General features: G+C 39.6%; 1 long non-coding RNA gene across 7 annotated transcripts; it reads left to right on the plus strand.

The window, feature by feature from the left end:
• Positions 9,422-13,260, plus strand: LOC110436783. 7 transcript variants are annotated; one of them, XR_002454626.1, is made up of 6 exons: positions 9,422-9,815; positions 9,894-9,982; positions 10,067-10,383; positions 10,613-10,718; positions 11,734-11,796; positions 11,885-13,260. It is a non-coding gene; the product is annotated as an uncharacterized LOC110436783 (long non-coding RNA). The 7 variants fall into 7 exon arrangements; XR_002454625.1 differs by having other exon boundaries at positions 9,422-10,189; positions 10,272-10,383; XR_002454623.1 differs by having other exon boundaries at positions 9,422-9,982.

Here is a 15,833-nt window from a genome sequence, read left to right on the forward strand (position 1 = left end):
ACCTCTGCAGAGTGTTAAAAACTAGTATACTAGCCGAGCTCACGGTCAGGAGCGGCCTTGTGGACATCTATATTAAGGGCGATGATTCTTATGTGTTAAATATGCTCATTGTTTATTGTTTAATGCTTTACATTATTTATGTCATGTTGATCATGAGATTGTGGGAGCTATACAATCCAGTTGCTATACTTGTGGAGTTCGACATGGACTCACCCTTGCTATTTCCCCACACCCCTCAGGAGAAGTTTTGGGCTTGTGATCAACCAGTTGTTGACGGTCCTTAATGCTCACATTTAACCATCAACTAATCATAGAAAAGGATCCAAATGCAACCAACACCTAGACTTAGGGTTTTATCTGACAGAATTTCACAAGTTTTGGTGTTTGTCTATTCTGTAGGGAGTTATCAGGAAATACGGAAGAAAGGCCCACACGTCGGGTTTACATAGAGATATTAACGTGCCGCGCAATTTTCTATCATCTAGAAGACTCCAGAAGCCACAGGACCGAACGGGAGACGTAACGGAGCCGGGCACTGGGCGCCCGCCCTCCCTTACTGGGCGCCCGCCCTCCCCCCTGGACCAATCAGGGTGAAGTTCGGGGATCATGCTCCACCGACCTAATACTTCAAGGAAAACCACACGATCAATGTCGGTTTGATCCGACGGCCCAGATTCACTTGAAGGGACTATAAAACTAGACCCCCTAGCCCCTGGAGATCATACCTCTTCTACAGAATCAAAGCTAGGGTTTCAATTCTTCATCCAAGTAGAGAGGATCCCTCTAGTTCTTCTAGTTCTACCTCTAGTTCATCTAGATCTAGTTCTAGTTCATCTAGTTCTAGTTCTAGTTCCTCTAGTTCTAGTTCTAGTTAGTTCTAGTTGTAATCTAGAAAATAGGGAGAGAGAAGAGGAGAGCGGAGGAGGAGCCGGATCTGTCGGATCTTCCTCAACATTATACTTTTGCAGCATCTGGTTCGTTCTTCATCGTTCTCCAGGTTCTTCAACTCATAATTCCTGAGTTCTTTAATTACTTTTATTTACATTCAAGTTATTTATTGGATTCCCGCTTGCATCAAGTGCTCTAGTCTTTATAACGCTAGAGTAGTAATTAATAGATTAGACGTGGTGTTTAGTCTTGCAATTACCCGGAATTGCACCCAATCCTGCGGATTGTTGTGGTAGCCTTAGGGTAGTGACAGCCCTAACGGTTGACGTATTCCACCACGTTCGGATCGGTGTTTGTAGGACCGTAGTCAGACCTTTCTAGCCCCCTTCTCATCTCTTTCTGTGGTTAGTGCTCTGATGTCCCAAAATAGATAATCTTGAAGTAATTCTTGATTCTTAGATCAACAAGAGAACTCTCAGGAAACTTTCTCTCTTCCCACCAAAAATAATTATATAGTTATCCTTGGGCGATCTTGGATCTTAATTAGTACACTCACGTTCTCTGTGGAAAATCGATACTCTGGAATACTCCCGGGTGAAAGCTACATCGGTATCCGTGCGCTTGCGGATTTTTCTGTTTGCATTTAAAATACCCTACACTAGTCAGTTTGGATCCTGTAGAGAAAAGTTAATACCCGATGTTTGGAGTTGTCAATCTACTGTTTGTTATCAAAGGTTATCTCTTTTACACTAAGTATGTTATATAGTTATGCATTGTCTTTTGATATTACCCCTTATTTATAGGTATATGTGAGATTTGACTTCTAAGACTCACATATGGTGCATATCTGGTTTTGTCCTTAAAATCGGGTATTACAAAGTGGTATCAGAGCAATGCTGACTGTAGGACGCAAGCCTAGTTAGAACCGGACGTTTTAGCATGCTTCTATCCTTGCTTACTTCCTGCTTTCACCTTAACCTTGATAATTGCTAAAAGTTATGCTTACTTCTGCCCTGTTATTTTATAAAACCTTGTCTCTATTCTAAATCGTCCCTTATTGTCTCTTTAGATGGATCATAACGAGGAGACCTTTGGCGTGAAGGAACAAAAGCACCCAGAGGTGCCAACTATAAAAGCATTCGACAAGGAGAAGCTTCAGGCTATGCAAACCCAAGTAGTGGAAGGAATAACTCAGAATAAGAACTCTCAACAACACATCTCAGGACCAGTGAGGAGACAAGTAGCAGAATGAGAACTCATGGAAGCGTTGGGAGTAATACATTAGGACATCAGGATCAATGCCACTGTTGTGAGCATTATGGACTCCCTTGTCTTCGAAAAAGGTCATCTAAAAAGGAAGTTAAGACAAAACCAACTTGTGTGACTAATGAGGATAAGAAGAGGAAGGCAAAATCATTAGAGCCAGCTTTGGGTAGTGATCAACATTCAAATCTTAAGTTAACACATGTAGCTTTGAATGCTTGTCAGGAAAATTCAAACCTTGGAGATGGACAAACTCCCCAAACTAACCCCACTGCTCATGAGGTATGCATAGATGGATGGACAATCACTTATAAAGAGTTTCAACCTCGAAGGATCAAGCAATGTAGGAAGAAATCTAACCAGACAAAGATAAACCATCAGAGTCAGCAAGATGACAACACACCGAGCAACACTTCAGTGGAAAATGACATCACAAAGGATCCAGCTAAGAGAAGGTGTTATCACTGCCGACAAGAAGGACATTATATAAGCTCTTGTCCACAAAAGAATCAACAGATGAATCATGAAAGTAGCCACACCGAGTCTAAGATTTAGGAGTTTGTGTCCCCTTGTGTAATAAAAACGCTAGTAGCGCAAGTTGGGTTGGTGTGCCTTGTGAACCTTTGATGCTTAATTGGTTTGTTATTATGTTTATGCTTGATTTGGATCTTTGTAATGAGTGCAAGGATTTTGTGGGATTTCTCCATAATATCATTTAGTTTATAGGCCTAAGGCATAAGGAGTAATGAAATAAGTAGTTGGGTTGGTTATATCCTGTTTCTGTCCCTTGCTGATTTCTGGAGCAGTCTACAATAATCCTGGTGTACCTCAAGTTCTGATCATGCAAAGTTTATCAAATTATTCTGGGAACAACTAGACTTCAGGATCTTTCTCTGACCACAAGAATCACCCTCATAGACATTATGGTTTGGAAGTTACAAAAATCACAAGATGATACAGATGTGCTGTCAAGAATCTGGACCAGTTTCGGTTGCTTACTGTTTTAGACATATATAACTATAGAATTTGAAAAAGTTTTCTATAGCGTTGTAGACAATTTGCTAAGCTTTCCAACGGTATAAGCTGGAACTTATTTGGATAAGTAGAACCTGAGATATGATATTTACAATTGGATGTTTCTGTACTGTTTCAAAATTTGGACAGATCTGGTATTTTTCTAATTTCAGCCAAATTAACTTCAGAATCTGGGAACATATTGTATACGAAAGTTGTAGAGGATTTTATAATCTTTTCAACAATATAAGGATAATCATCATATGAGTTCTGTAGCTCTAGATATGACTAGTACAAGTTACTGCATTCGTGCTGAGACATTGTCAGGATGGATATTGAGTTGGTTGTTTTACCTAAGCTTAAAGACACAATCCAAGGAAGGCTTCTAAATGAAAGTTGTGGAGAATTTTATAAGTTTTCTAACAGTATAAGCTACAACTCTAGTGGATTAACAGAATAAGAGTTATACAAATTTTACTACGCTGGTGTTTTCATATCACGAGAAATTTTCAGGATACCTGTTTGTTCTCTTGCACATTAGTTCTTTGGGATGTCAGAAGGGCTCAATGCTAGATAACTTGTCAAGTAAAAGTGCAAGCTACCTTTCTTGTGCCCCTAGTTGACCTTATCTTATGGGGGTAGTCTATTTAAAGGAGTTACAATGAGAAGGATTGGCTAGTGTTGGATCATATGTAAGGATCACAAGTGTTCGGTAAAAAAATTGGTTTTTGATTCAAGGTATCATCCCATTTAGAGAATATTAATGGAGATATATGTCATGGCTGATACTCATGGATTGAGAGTTATGTTATGAGGATCAGATGACACCAAAGTTTACAAAGCTATATGTACAATATGAGAGTGAAACAACTTGGTTGCGATAAAGGTACCAAATGATGGAACTTAGTGATGAAACCAACCTTGGATTAAGAGACTTAGTACAAGGAATTTAAAAGACTATGATGTGTAGCGTCCAAAAAGGATAGGAGAATTAGTCCCTAGTGTCCCCAATCAACCTTGCCTTAAGGGGGTAGTACCTTGATTTCACGGGGTGATGCATTTTTTTAAAACTATCTTGAAGTGATAATTGTCTTTTGAGATATCTTATGGCTATGGCCATCTATCCTTGCCGTGTTACTGACGTTGGTCACTTGATGATAGGGAGTGTAGTGTCCCATGGATCCGGAGCACAATATGACGCCTCACATGGATATGTGGGAAGATTATGATCATCTTGCCTTTGAAGAAAGATGCTATGAGTATAACAAAGCTGAGTGTTATCAAAATAATAATACGGAAGAGCAAGTTGACATTGGAGCAAATCAGAATCCACAACGATGAAAGCGAAAAAGGAAAAGTCGAAAGAAGCCTGATCTGGGAAGTAAGTTGCAACAAAATTACATCAATGGAAGACTGAGCAATGTGGATAGGAATAACATTCAAGGAGCCACCAAAGTGGTGGGAGGCTATATTCAAGTGGACTCAGTGCTAGTTTTTGCTCTGTTTGACCGAAGTGCTTCGCATTCTTTCATTTCTGCTGACTTGGTAAAAACGATCGAGAGAGTGAAGTGTCCAACAAGGAAGCCTTTGTTAGTTCAAACCCCATTGGGAGAGATACAGGCAGATCAGGTTTGCTCAAATATCAATCTTGTCATAAGCAAGGAGAACTTCACTGTAAACCTCATTGTGCTAGAGTCACTCGACATTCCTTTGGTTCTTGGTAATGGATGGTTATGTGCACACAAAGGAGTGATCTATGTACCCAGTGGAAAATTTTCTTAATCGCACCATCAGGGAAAAGAATTGAGTATCAAGGTGGTCCACTCCTACCTGAGGAGGCATATCCATGCTAAGTTGTCATATCTATGAGTTGTGTAAGTCAAAAAGTTAGTAGTCAATATGGACTTTGATCAATTATGAATAATAGACATTCCATGGAATATTTGAGTTTGCCTTTGGTATACAAGTTGTGAAGTTGAAAGAGTTATCAAGATCTTTATCCTGTGTTCTCTCAGAGGATCTGTGTCTCTTTCGAATCTCGAGGACGAGATTCATTTTAAGGGAGGTATATTTGTAACACCCTAAAATTTACAACTCTTGAAATAGGTGGAAAATGATTTAATTTTGTATTTTGTGCTCATGAAACATAGAGAAATAATATTTTTCATTTGAATAAAATTTATCATAGGATTTAGCAACTTGTTTGTGCATTCATTTTGGAGCATTTGTTTTCATTGTAATGTGTGACATTGAGCGAAGTTCAAAATGGTTTCAAACTGATTTGAAAATGGTTTGGAAATAAAAGAAAAAAACAAACAAAAGAAAAAGGAAAAACTTCCCCCTCTACTTTGTGGGCCGAAGGCTAGTCCCCCTCCTCTCTCTATTTGGCCTGAAGACCCCCAAACCCTCCCCTCTCTCTCTCGGGCCGCAAGCAGGCCGGCCCAAGCTGCGAATCCTTTTCTCAGCAGCGGCCCAAGCACCCGCAGCAGCCCACGAGCGCTCCTCTCCCTTCCCCTCTCCTTTCATTCTCCGACGCGTGGACCCCACACCCAGAGTCGCTGATGCCTCGGGCCCGCTCGTTAGTCGCCCTTCTCTTCTTCAACCCTGAGTCGGGTGCGGTCTGGACTGTTTCCTGGCCGATCCACCGAATCCGCCCTGCAACCTTCTCACGATTCGGCTTGTCCCCCATGCCTATGTTCCTATAAAGCTTCAATCGCCTTTCCCCGATGTCTTTTTCCCATCCCCGGGGCATCGGTTTGCCCTAGCCCAGCTTGCAAGCGCCGCCGCCACTCCATAGATTGACGCCGAACACGGATCAACGCTTCCTCCACAATTGTGCCCCCGTAAGCTTGATGTCGGGCTTTGTAACGAACTTGCGAAGTCCCCGGACCTCTTTCGCCTTTGTTCTTCGCTCCGGTTTGCTCAATCTTTGTTGCCGAACAATTGCAGAAGCTCGCTGCCTGCCCCATGTCGATGCCGGACCACCCTGAGCTCTCTCTACCCGTAATAATCGTCTAGGTGAGTTCGTTGACCTCCCCTCTATCTCCCTGCGTTACTCCCATCGAAAACTGAGGCCGAAAACATTTTCTGGCAAAGCTCCGGTGAGCCCCGTCCATGGCGCCGCTGTCGGTGCCCTCTGTTCCGACCAGCCAGCCGTCCCCCTCTCCTCGATCTAATGTGAGTCGTCCAACTGAGATTCAACGACCCTGATTAGAAAATACCCCTTCGCTGGGTTTTTTTCTTAAAGAGTCCCTGCGTTTTATTGAAACCAACCCGTGGTCCAAAGCGCCTCGCAGGAATACGCTTTCTCAGTTTTAAAAACGTATTCCGCGCCGGTTTGAACTAAAATATGTGTTCTGAATTTACAAGTTTGCCACTGGAATTAAATAGCTTATAAAACATTCGTTTTAACTCCGTTTTGACCCATTCAAATTGCGTTGGTTTTGTTTTCACGAGCTCTACATGTTAGTAATATTGTTTACTCAGTTTGAAACTTTTTAATTTTGTGACCCTATTTAATTAATTACTTTTTTAAACAAAATCTTAGAAAATTCATATCTTTTTCGTTTTAACTCCGATTTTCGTGATCTTTACGTCTGTGAGATCGTAGCGATGCGTAGAATCATTCTATAAACTTTTCATACAATTTTTACATGATTGGTGTAATGTTCTAATTATAGCCTTGTTTGCTTCGTGTATGTTTTCTCCGATTGTTTGTGTGTTGATGATCGATGATCGAATTTAGTCGGTGAGCAATTCGTGGTGATCAAGAGTGCTTCAGTGATCAAGATCAGAGCCTTGGACAACTAGTAAGACCAGCAGGATCAACAAGAGCATTTGGATCAAGGCAAGTATAGCATTTGGATTTTATTTCTGTGACTATGATCCTGTGGCTAGATTAATGTTAAGTAATAAATGATAAAAATGACTTTTAGCAACTTGATGATTTATTTGTACATGATCACCCGGGACAACAGTGCAACCATGAGGGCTATAATGGCTCTGGCTTTAGTTAAGTATGAGTAATTTTTCTAGCTCGTTAGCAGTTACCCGTGTGGCGCAATTGGGGAATAGCAGAACGTGGATTCCTGCGGGTGGATCACATGGACTGACTAATGAAACTAAGCGGCTCTAATTTGTTAGACGAACCTTGAAAGACTTCATAGTGATCCTGCCGACCTTCCTTGGTAGTGGGTTAAGAGGCTGATCACCTCGGGCGAAAGAGTAAATCATGACTCATGGGTAAAGATGTACAACCTCTGCAGAGTGTTAAAAACTAGTATACTAGCCGAGCTCTCGGTCAGGAGCGGCCTTGGGGACATCTATATTAAGGGTCATGATTCTTATGTGTTAAATATGCTTATTGTTTATTGTTTAATGCTTTACATTATTTATGTCACGTTGATCATGAGATTGTGGGAGCTATACAATCTAGTTGCTATACTTGTGGAGTTCGATATGGACTCACCCTTGTTATTTCCCGACACCCCTCAGGAGAAGTTTTGTGCTTGTGATCAACCAGTCAGTTTGGATCCTGTAGAGAGAAGTTAATACCGAAGTTTGGAGTTGTCAATTCGCTGTTTGTTATCAAATGTTATCTCTTTTATACTAAGTATGTTATATAGTTATGTATTGTCTTTTGATATTACCCCTTATTTGTAGCTATATGTGAGATTTTACTTCTAAGACTCACATATGGTGCATATCTGGTTTTGTCCTTAAAATCGGGTATTACAAATTATGATACCTCTCTATCCTTTCTTTACACTAGTAGTAGAATGAAGTTCTATATAAACGGTGGTACGTGGAAATCGATTTTCATAGAGATTTGTATTATGTCAATCCCTATGTAAAAGCTTGTCCATAAAATATAAACTGGGTTTTAGAAATAGATAAAATTATGGGGAAGGTCCACTAGTCGCGTATTTTTCGCGTAAAATCGTGCACCACACAACCAGTAGGATTTGAACCTGCAACCTTTCCCTCATACGTAGCCTCCTCTACCACTCCACCCATTATTACTCACTTATGTCTATACTAGAGTTTGGTTCTTCCCATATTATCCTAAGCCGAGCAAACATTGATTGTTTGAGACCCTAAACGGATCCAAGAAAAAGTTGTCAACTATAAAGTTATATAACTTTTCAAGATCTATCATGGTAGTTTTTCTATCTGAGGTAATTTACAAAATTTGAATTTCAAGTTTGATAAATTCAAACGTAGTTTTCGATGACAAGATGATTTCAAATAAAAAAATTATCAACTATAAAGTTTTCTAACTTTTCGAGATCTACAACTTTTATTTTATCAGTAGTTTCATATGAGGTCATTTGAAAAACTCAAAAAAATCAATTTCAAATTATTTCTATAGGTGGTTTTCTGGCGGTATCGTTAGGAGAACCGCTAGTGAAAATAGATTTTCACTAACAGTTTTTTTAAAAGAACCGCCTGTGAAAATGCACCATTTCCATTGTCAACTTAGAGCTTTTTTATACTAGTGTTATGTGCGGCACAAAAGAGAAAAAAAAGTGCAGCACAATAAACAAAAAGTGAAACGCTATCTGCTCGGCAATGACTAGGGATAAAAACGGATCGGATACGGACGTATATCATCGATATTATATTTGTTTTCATATTTTTGGTCGGATTTGGATTCGAATACGGATAATATCAATCATGTCAGATAAGATATGATTGGATGTCGACATCATAAATATATGATTTAAGTATTTAGATACAGATACGGTATTGGATGCTGAATATTCGGACTCGGATATGAACAGATCTGAACCCCTCTAAACGAATTTGGTCTCGAATACGGTCGGAAAATATCCGTATTGTTTTCATGCCTAGCAACGACCAAGAGTAATACAGCAGCACGATGATATGCGAGGAACGACCGTTCAGTAGCATAAACTGAAATAAAAAATTGCAGTGGTACAACGGGTGATGAACACAAATTTTTTGTATGACATTTTTCTGGATTTATGGGACGAACAAAAAACACAACTGATCTAGGGCAAATACGAACCTGATGGCTGAAGCCCTTATTGCCACTTGATAGGGACGTGGTTCTCGATCTTTTATTATGTTCAAGATAAACAACGATTTGGTCGGAGAGTGACACACCAATCTGGCTTCTCCTATATATAATATAACTAAAACGAACAAAGTGTGGACATTTTTTGGTGCAACATTTGGTTTTGGTTCGTCCTTCTGCCTCCTTGTGCGACCCCTGCCTCCGCCTGCACAAGCGCTGCGCGGCTGCGCCCAGTGCCTCTTCTCTCTTCTCTCTGTAAAAAGGAAGGAAGCCCCCTAATCTCTGCTCAGAATCTCATCCATTAGCCTCATGCCTGCCCTCACCCCCGCCCCGCCCACCTCGCTCCTCATGGATCCACCGCCGCCGCCCTCATCCTTTGCTCCTCCGTAGTGTGCTGCCCTCGCCCTCACGGTCATGAGCCGTGCGCTCCTCCCAACCTCGCGACGACTCCTTGCGTTCTCTGCAACCTTCGCTTTATCACTCCTACCCTACACTGGGCCCCTGCTGCCGCCGCCGGTGGCGTACCGTGGCCTGCGACGCTAGGGCTTTGCCGCCAGCTCCCTCAAACAATAGCATTGCGCCAGTAGACGACACCCACGTGGATTGCCAGGTCTTGTGGCTACCTACCAACTCCTCTCCTTCTCTATCTCCTCCCCCCTATGCTAGCTGTGATGCTGCTGCTCTGCAGGTTGCAAACTGTCATGCCCTACAACCAAGGGTTCTTCGGATTAGAAGCGGCGCATGGATGTTGATAGGTAGAGCCATCTGGATTAGAAGGTTACTTCCATGTCTGATTAGTGCATTGCAAGAGGAATGTCAATTCTATTCATGTTTTCTGAAGGTCTCTACTCCATATTTCAGGTAGATGTAGGTTTAAAGGGCTAAAACCATCCAGGCATATGAGCATGCATGTTTGTAATTTGCATTAGCAATCCGGATGACGATAGGTAGAGATGGGCATGTATTTCTCCCGATGAACGATAGGTAGAGATGGGCATGTATTTCTTCTTTGCCCCTTTTCTTGTTTTGGTTTAATTGATTGATGCTAATATCATAGCTTCGATAGTTGTCGTTGGTTTCTTGTACTCTTGGCCGAGTTGCTCGTCGAACACCAGAAGCTGGGGCCTTTGATGCAGGTTCTGCCCATATGCAACAAGCTGCTAAGCCAAGGTGCCAAGGTGGGATCCTTTGATCTCAGCCTCCTTGTTTCCTGCAGCCCGAATGCCTGATGAGATGATCTTGTTTATAATTTTGGCATTATATAAAACTGGATGAGTTATCGTCAAACTTAAGAACTTTCTTTCATTTTCACTACATGCCATTTTCTTATTATATTTTTGCTTCAGAATGTTTGCTAATTCATGGTGAAAGCAAGTTTGCTAATCTTCTGACTTTTGTTCATTGTAGGAGCTTGCCCAGTAATTCAGCATAGCCCAGGTGTTCATATATGACTTCTGACTTATGTTCATTGTAGCAGCTTGCTCAGTAAAGTGGACTTCTGAATTTGCATCAGGTTTTTGTATCTGCTCTATTGCATTCCATACTTCTATGTTGTGTCTGATGTTTCCAAATAAGTGAACATTTGTATTTGCATAAGGTTTTTGCAAAACTTAGTTTAGTTAACAAGAGGCCAAGGAGCCTGATTTTTGTTCCCTTAACAAAACTTAGTTTAGTTAACAAGATAGGTTATGCGTTATTCAGTTTTTGATGAAATTATTTACATTGAACTAACGAATATAGCTGAACGGGTTAAGCCATTTTAGTAATTTAGGCTAACACAAGTGTGCTAGACTATCTGCAAAACTTGCTTAAAAAATTAATTTGGATGAGAGAATGGGTCATGCTACTGTTTGTCTTTATGCTTCCATCCGTCTCGACCCAAACTCCCCTGAATCCTTGATCTGGTATTGAAATTTAGATGCCTGAACTATTATCTGAACTTTTGGATGTTATCGGATGGAAACACTAATGGTAGATGGATGTATTTGTCTTCCCCTATGTGAATTAGAATTACCGTAGATGAGTCATGTGCTACATATTTAGGCCACAGAGCTATATGTAATGGATGGCAATCAAGTTGACTAATTTTGCTACTATCAAGGGAAAAAGAATTTGATCTTAAATCACATAGGTCAAGGCATATGGTTCGTTACTTCTGGTTTTATTTTGTATTTTCGTTTGATTTGTTCCCCTGTTCCATGTGATGACACAAAATCCCTGATATTAGGTGCAGAATTGTGTCTATTAAAGCTTTAATTTCTATTTTGCAGAGTGTGATGTGTTTTTTTCGTATGACATCATTACTGTAGTTGATTGGCAATGCTGTGTGCCACTAGCTACAGTCACGAAGTTTAATCTTTCCTTAGCCTGATGCTATGTTATTCAAGTTATTTTATACCAGTAGTATGCAGCCTTTCCACATGAATCTTAACTGTTCAATAGGAAACTTAAGTTTTGTCTCCTATTCAGTCAATCATTTTGTGTGCACCACCTGCTTACCCTGACCTTTTTTCCCTATCCACTTTTAGGGAATGAAGCTTTTACCAATTGGTATAAAGAGTTCTCTTGCTATTTTCACATACTCCTCAGTTGTAAGTATTGTTTAAAATATTGACAAGATCCACTTTGGTTTCTACCTTACACCTCTAGATCACTCATGTGGCAATTTTTCAACAACAGGTTGGCATGACAACACGGGTATGCTGCTCTCAGTTTTTGTAGAAATTCTATTTTGAGGAGAAACTTGAGAATGCCACCGCCTTCAAGATCATTCAGGCCCAAGTGACACTGCCTTCATCAGCTCCTCACTGCCTTGCCTGCTCCGGAGACGGACCCAATGCAATGATATACACCTGGTTCCTGCCCCCTCTGCTGCAAAGCCACCATACCAAATGCCTCCTCACTGCCTTACCTGCTCCAGAGACAGACCCATCCCAGCATCTGCACACCTCCAAGGTCAGCTTGCTCTACCTTGCTCATATTAATTGTCTCTTATCCAATAATGCACTGCCTACCGGATATGGGAGTTTAGGAAGAAGGTTTCTTGGCACTATCATTTTAGCTGAAATCATTACTTATCTTAAATTAGCCACTTTATCTAACTGCTTCCATTTTATCGTTCTTATTTTTTGAAATGGAGAGAGGGAGAGCCACATCAGAGGGAGGGAAGGACATTGTTTTAGAGTCAGGTTAAAAAAAAACAAAATTACTTACGGCTATATTATGAGGTGCTTTGTGCCAGTTAGATGCTTTGTGCAATTTAGCTTACTTAATGAGCCTGCTCCAATCAAAATGTGTCCTTGCTATTGTTTAAAATATTTATGGCCACTTTTGTGCTGTCATGATTTTAGAACATGTCACTTAGGTATGGTTGAAATAAAAGGAGACTACAGAAACATCTCTAAGGTGAGACTGATATATTATTTTGTCACAGCTTGAAACCACGCCAACACTATCATTTTTTATGATGATCAGTTGATGATCACCGAATCACATCTTTAATTTTCAGTATTTGATGTTTTCGTATCAGTTACACTACATTGTCTTTGATACTCTTGGCTATATAATTTCTGGTTTGTGCATATTAGCTATCAAGCCAGACTAATGTTTCTGAATGATGGTAAGATGGTAATGACCTATGATGTTGGACAACTTGCTCCTTCGTTGTGTGAAGAAAAAAGCTTTGCTCAGATGAGGCTTAACTTTACAAGGCAAGAAGTGGTTGTGGTTGGTTGCCGCTGAATCTCCCTCATATTACATTCCATTAGAAGTAAAGGTTTTAGTAATGATATAGATCTATAATTGGGAGTTGTTTGTCTGCGTCTTGACTCATTTTTATCTCAGACATGGCCTTCTTTTGATCTAAGACAATAGATATATGGTTTTACTTTAGCTTTGTGCAAGAAGGATTCAAGTATCACCAGGTAAAGAAAATGTATACGATGTTAACATATTGGATCCCTATTTGCCCGTTACAAGCGCTTATCGCCTTGAAGTTGGACATTGTGGTCAATGGTCATATGGATGTATATCACTCATGTTTTTGTGCATTTTCATTTATGTGTGTTCCTTGTGCTGATTTTGATGACACTTTTTTTTTAAACCTGACATACTTTTCACTTGCACATTTGGATTAGCCAAACAAGCTTGGCAATTTGCTTTCTCAATCTTGTACTTCTACCATTCAAAAAATTTATTATGGTATTTCTATAATATATTATGCTTTGAGAACTCGAAAAGACAATAAAAAAATTCTAATCCTGTTAAAAGAAATTATCCTGTAGCAACGCAAACCTATTTGTGGATTTATAGGTACACAAAAAGAAATGGATATTGAAGATTTCTTCATACTGATATGAAACATTATTTTAGCCATATCACGGAAAGGTCTACATTGAGTTTGTGAGCTTGTGACGTCGCGCTCTCTAGGATTGTGTTAATTTTATGAACTTTACTTTTTGCATTAAATACCACTTTATTAATGTCGGTATTTAATTTTATAATTTTGTTATCTTATCGTGTGATCCCTATGTTTTTAGTATAAAAGTTTATTATCTTAGATTTTGAAGTCAAGTGATTATTCAATACTAATTTTCATTGTAGCCTTTGTGTGCTAATTGCATTATTATGGTATGGAGATGTGGTGGAACTTATTTGTAGATTTATTGGCATACAAAAGAAATGGATCTTGAAGATTTCTTCCTGCCAATATAAAATATTATATTTTAGTTGTATTATGGAAAGGTCATAAAGTAGAGTTTATGAGGATACGATGTCGTGCTTTCCATGATTGTGTTAATTTCAGAAACTTTTGTTTTTTGGATTAAATGTCACCTTAACATTGATATTTAGTCTTTATATAATATTATTATCTTATCATGCGATCTGTATATTTTTAGTACAAAATGTTGCTATCCCGTAGCAACACACGGGCATACTACCTATTAGATTATAAAGACATGAACCCTGCAACCTTAGTACAACGTCTCCACTGATTATCAATTGTGTCCTGTGAATCAAAGAATACTAGAAAGAACAAGATAAAATACAACTCGAGTGAAGTGACAATTTGTAGATGTATGATTAATCACAACGTGGGGTTTCACAAACTGATAATGGCGACTGTTCAAAGACATATTAATCTAAAGCAAAATCCAAACCCTAACATACGCGGCAGCTACTGATTACATAGCCTAAGGGGCATCAAAAGACCCCTCTTCACATCCATAAGGTGCTCTCAACACGTTATAAGGCTCCAATAGCCCAAAAGGCGGCGACACAGCGCCCTAATAAATTTTAGACATCAACTTGTTTTGATGATTCTCATTGACTCTGATGGAATTTGAGCCTCAAACAAAAGCCATTGGTTAGGTTATAAAATTATATTTCCATCGATGTATCGATCATAAAAAACAAAGTCTAGATGCGTCCTGGCCGTTCATTTATTGCAGAATGATCCTAATGGCCGAGGCAGACTCAAACTCAGATTGGATTGGGTCTTCGGCTTAGCTTAGATGCCCTTGCTGGGCTCCTAAGGAGGTGGCCAAGGAGAAAGAGGTGCAAGGGCTTCCTTGGTGGATTCACCATCTCCTTGTGGCGTGCTCCCACTTGGGCCAGGGTCCCAAGGATGAAAAACAAGCCCACGATCATGATGTACCACCTGGCAGAAACAATGACAAAATATCTTGATGATTCAGAGGCATTGAGATGTAATATTGAGGTGGGACCAGATCTACTTGAAACTTATCAAACAGGTTGTCCATCAAGTGCTCATTGACCTTGATCGCACTCCAAATGGATGAGTTATAACTTTTGGAATGAAGCGTTATTGGGCTACCAACGAACTGAAAGTTTAATGTTGATGAACTTGCACTTTGAGACACATTTGTACCTACAATCAAATAATGACATGTACATGTGGAACCAAGTGAATTATAGTCAAAATCACTATGCAATTATAGGAAAGAGCGCACCTAATCAGTGGTCGTATCCCATGGTGTCATGTCCTCATCACTAATGATGAAAAAAATTTATACTAAAGTTGTAGTACTTGACAAGATCTACAATTTATAGTTGAAACCTTTTTTATTTGAGAATGTTTGGATTTCAAAATATGCATCGCAAGATTGTGTAGAGTGAATATCAAAGGAATCCTTATTGTATAGTCAGAAGTGAGTTGTAGTGGTCGAGAAGTATCTTAGATGGATAAATAATCAATTAAAAGAAGTAAATTTCAAAAAGTTATGCAATTTTGTAGCTCATAACTTCTTTATTTGAAGTTGTTTTGATGCGAAATATTTGATTTACAAGAATTTTTTAGACCAAAGACTGATTGGTCCAGCTTTTAGAGAAAGCAAATAGTATTGTTGGGGAAACCAGCTTACAAAGGTTCGCAATCGTGCATTTGGCACATTCCTCTTTAACACTCCACACCAAACAACTACCGCTTTAACAGTTTGAAAAGAACTTAAAGCAAAAGATTACATCAAAGCATTAGATCTTGGCTACACTTTTCCCTGAGCATTATACTCCGCTTCAGAATCCATCCCTTTTCTTTCTCCTTGAGCATTATACTCCACTTCTCTGCTACAACACTAATCTTGGACGCTTTGTGTCAAAATTCTTGAAA

Source organism: Sorghum bicolor, chromosome 7 (assembly GCF_000003195.3).
Source record: "Sorghum bicolor cultivar BTx623 chromosome 7, Sorghum_bicolor_NCBIv3, whole genome shotgun sequence".
NCBI lineage: Eukaryota > Viridiplantae > Streptophyta > Magnoliopsida > Poales > Poaceae > Sorghum > Sorghum bicolor.